This window comes from Arachis hypogaea, chromosome 12, assembly GCF_003086295.3.
Source record: "Arachis hypogaea cultivar Tifrunner chromosome 12, arahy.Tifrunner.gnm2.J5K5, whole genome shotgun sequence".
Lineage (NCBI taxonomy): Eukaryota > Viridiplantae > Streptophyta > Magnoliopsida > Fabales > Fabaceae > Arachis > Arachis hypogaea.
Window position 1 is genome coordinate 13,943,672 of NC_092047.1, and position 4,936 is coordinate 13,948,607.

Below are 4,936 nucleotides of genomic sequence, written 5' to 3' on the forward strand. Positions count from 1 at the left end.
GTGTGATTTCTTCCGATGGGCAGACCCAGAAGCAGAGAATGAGGATCCCCATGTTGCAAAGATGAAGAGGAAAGTTGCTGCTCTGAAAGCAAAAGTGAAGGATATTGAGTGGAAGTTCAAGGTTGCTGCAGTGTTAGGGATTTCTGGATGGGTTATTTTGTTTTGCTTCTGGTCGCAGATTTGGTTCAATCAGAGGGAGGGGGTAGCGTGTGTGATGCCATTGAAGTATGGTTAATGAAATTAGGGGAGAATTTAGTGTTCAGTTTGCATTTCTTTGATTGGGTCTGAGTTATGTAAATTGAGATGTACTAGGTCTTGCTGAACATCTGAGTTTAGTTTAGGGTTTTGCTGATTAATTTTGTACTATAATGATCTCCTTGTAATTTGACAATTAATTGGAATGGAAAATTTATATGTTAGCAAGGAAATTGTGACTGAACTCTTCTGTTAATCAACTCTGTAACATATCAACTCAAATAAGAAAATTCATTAAACAGAACCAGCATAATACCAGGCAGAACACAGTCTAGTGTAATTCAGTAATAAGCATAGGAAAATAACACCAAATGGTGGATACCATCAATTCCATTACATGGAGACTAAACAAAATATAGTCCAAGACACTCAAAAAACCTACTGCAACTCTGTTGCTCACTAAGAAAGATTAATCATAAGCCATGTTGTCTAGTTTTCAAAAAACCAAAAGAAAAATGTCACAAACATTGTCTCAAACCAAGCAACAGTACATTAATTATAGCACAAAAGACAAATTTTCAGAACAGTCTAAAGTTTTCCCCAAAGTCTTGGTAGAAGTTTAGCCATGAGCCTCAGTTTTCTAGGAGATACATGCAGTGGAATTCTGTGACTAAAGGAGACAGGCCTGGCTGGTTGGCTGGAGCTGGCTGCACCCTTCTCCTTTGGTGTTGGTGGTACTTGTGTAAGGCTTCTAGTGGGCTTTTTGTTGGACCTAGTAGAGGATGATGTGGGTTTAGACCTAGAATGGGTTGAGTTGGGCTGAGAAGAGGTGGTGGTTGGTTGGGGTTGAGATGCTGCTCTAGACCTGGTGGACCTCCTCAAACCTCCACTTGCAGATGGCATGTCAGGCTGGGATGAAGCCTTAGATCTGGTTTTAGGTCTGATAGATGAAGGCTTCCTTCCTCCTCTGGTCCTTTTGCTAGCAGCTTGCCTTGGTTGTTAGGCCTGAAAGACATTAAAGAATTCAGTTGATAGAAAAATGAAACTATAACCCTAACATACATGCAGTTGATGATATACACACACTTACATCCAGGGATGGCTTCTTGCATCCTCCCCTCTTTTGTTCAGATTCACCACAGTTTGAGCACCTTTGGATTTGTTCCCTCCTAGACAAGTGGGACTAGCTGCTGTCCGGAGGCTCATCAGGTCCTCTCTTCCTCTTCTTGACTGGTCTATGGCTGGGCTTTCGATAAGGAGGGGCATGACATCATCAAAGTTGGTTTCCTCCCACAAATCTGGGCTATTCAGAGGATTGATGACTGAATCATAGCACTTGACATATGCAGGCTTCTTGTAGCAGTCATCAACAAATCCATCTATGTCAAGGCCCTTATAGTTGATGCAGCTAATGGCATGGGTGCAGGGAATACCACTAAGCTGCCACTTCCTACAGGAGCACTCGTGAGCAGAAAGATCAACAGCAAATTTAGACAAACCATTAACAACCTCATATGTTTGTGCAGCAGACCAGTAAGGCCTCCACTCACCAGCTGATCTGCCTCTCCTCTCTAATTTCATCCTAATCCGAGGTAAAACTGTCCCATTAAAGTTATTAATTCTTTCCCTATTAAGAGCCCACCTACTCATCAAATAAACCCTAATGTCCTCCAACATTGTCACTATAGGTTTCTCCCTAGAGTCTACTATTGCACTATTAAAGCTCTCACACATGTTGTTCACAAGAGTGTCACATTTAGAGTGAAAATTAAACCTGGACCTGCTCCAAAATCTTGGAGGAATAGCGTTTAGATGTTTGTGCGCATCCACATTGATCTGCCTTATGATTTGCATCTCTTTCTCCCATTCCTTCTAGTGTGTAGCCTTTGCACACCTCCACATCAGCTGCTTCAGGTGTAACCTAGGAAATTTCTTCCTAAAGTTGCTGTAAAGATGGCAGACACAGAACCTATGGTCCACTCCTGGAATAACTTCATCGAAAGTAGGCAAGAGACCCTAATAGAGCAGGTAAAATTGTGTTACATAACAATTACTGCATTAATAAAGGACAAAAGCTTCAACATCCAGAATTTAAATTTATCAAATGTAAGATTTTAATTGTAACCCTAACCATTTACCTTCTGCTGATCAGACATGAAGGTTGTTTTCCCAATGACCTCAGCTCCAAAGTCGTCAATGAGCAGCCGGAGAAACCACTTCCAGGTGTCTTTAGTCTCTGCCTCCACAACGGCGTAGGCGATTGGAAGCATTTGATCATTCGGATCCCACCCAATCGCTGTCAACAACTGCCCCCCTTAAGGTGTCTTTAGAAAACAGCCATCCAATCCAACAAACTTTCTACACTGCAGGAAGCTCTTCTTGCAAGCAGCTAGGCACACATATACCCTTTGAAAAATGCAGTAATTGTTTAACCCCTGGTGCTGGTCCTCAACCTCGAAATCAGGAGACCTCTGTACCTTGAGCGTCACTGAGGACCCTGGATTAGCACGTAGCAGCTCGGAGCAGTAGTCAGCAATCCTTTTGTACTGCTTCCGGTAAGCTCCCTGAATCTCATCCAATGCAGCTTGTCTAGACCTTACTGCCATTGAAGTTGTCACTGTCAAATTCCATTTCCTTTGTGCCTTGTTGACCAGATCCTTTATCTTCATCTTTGGGTTACCTTCCACTTTCTTCCTAAATGCTTTACTCAGCCAACTAGTATGCAGTATCCCTACCCTATGTGACTGGCCACAAGTATGCTTAAGGTTCATTGACCTCAGCTGCCAAGTCTTCTCCTCACTCATTTTTGCTGCGTATAACCAAAACGGGCAACCCTCTTGACAAACAGCCCTCACCCTAACCAATTCAAGTTTCGCATACCTCAGTCCCCTTCTTGTTTGCACTGCATAAGCTGTTACATTGTCCTTGAATTCCTCCCTTGAAGCAAACACAGTTCCAACTTTCCATTTGTACCTTGTCATGTCTTTCACATCTTTATGGATCGGATATCTAATTGCTTCATTGTTATCATCATCCTCGCTGTTCTCTTTCTCTGAACCACCACCCACTTCATAATCCACATCAACTTCATCACTATTGAACCCTTCCTCATCACTGAAATCACCTCCTACAACCCCTTTTCCTTTTTCAACCCGATCACCATCCGTCCCACCTCTTACTTCATCAAATCCGATCTCATCATTATACTCCTCTTCACTATCTGTAAACATCACATCATCTGCACTGTCAACCTCACCGTCAGATGGAATGAAATCCTCATCATCACTATCCTCATCACTATTCGATTTAACCTGCTCATCCGGGTTCAGCTTATCTCCCTCTTTAACTGCCTCTGCATTGGCCCTTTCCACCTCCTGACCCCCATCACTCTGATAGATCACCAGTTGTTTCTGATTATGTACCTCTTCATCATTGGCCCTCTCCGCCTCCTGAACCTGTTCACCTGGGCCTCCAACATCAAGAAACCCGACTTCAGGAAAGTCTTCATCAACCTCAACCTTATGGACCACGTACAGATCAACATGATCCCTCTTCCCCGCTATTTTACACATCTCAATGGCATCTCTGTCTCCCTCAAATAACTTCAAATCGTTCTCTAACCATTCAGAACTTGGGTCCTTATACCAGAAAGCTGAGATTTTTTCCTTTGTGTACTCAAATTGTCCCACCTCAGCATATGCCTCAAAAAGAGACTAGCAATCTATATCAACATCTTCGATCACAGTCCTTTCTCCCCCTATATACTCCAATGTACCATTGTCATACCCAAATCTACCACCATGGTACACAGTCAGGTTAAAGGTTCCCATCACCTAAAACCTACAAACAAAAATCATACCCAACTCCCATTTGTAAACCACCAAATACCCTTCACACAGTATTAAGTTCAAGCTCCAAAAAATCAAAACAAATGCTGCACACGTGCCTGATTCGAGATGACTGCCACGAGAACGAGCTCCTCTTCCACTCTTTCCCACGCAATGCAGTGACGCTACTCCTCAAGCCAGCACTCACTCAGTTAGGGCATCATTGAAGGTGAAGGATCAGTGTTTGTTTGTGTAACATTACTCACATAATGAATCGGTTTCGCGGGAATAAAACACAAAGCGTCAAAGGGCTCAGGGGCAAATTTGGAATTAAAATTTTTTTAATGCACTTGAGGACAATTTTAAAGTGTTTTTGAACGTTCGGGATGATTTTAATAACAAAAAAAGGTCGGAGACGAATTTGATTTTCACCCCTTACCTTAGGGACGATTTCAGTACTTAACCCTAAAAAAAATTTGATATGGCAAATATGCAAGTAATACGCAAAATGATTTTAGCTAAAGCTAATATTTCTTATCGAAGTTGGCACTCAAGATGGCATCAACACTATGAGTTGTATCAAACTGATGAAGAGCGCCTTCAAAATTCACCTAACAATGTTCTTCCAGAGACATAGAAGATGATGGTGTGCTACTTTAGAACTTCCTCTTTTCAGGTTTGGGTTTTTATTATGACAACTATTGAAATGTTCTTATCTTATCTTCTTACTTTAAATCAATCATATAATTATAACTTAACTCCTTTTTTCTTTGTGAGTTTGGTATTCTATAGGAAAAAAATTTAAGAAACAAAGACAACAAAAAGCATCACGTTGTACTATATATTGCTGGTCGAAAATCATTTTAAGTTATTAGGCATGATCAGATAAATAATCTTGAACTCTTTAATTTAGT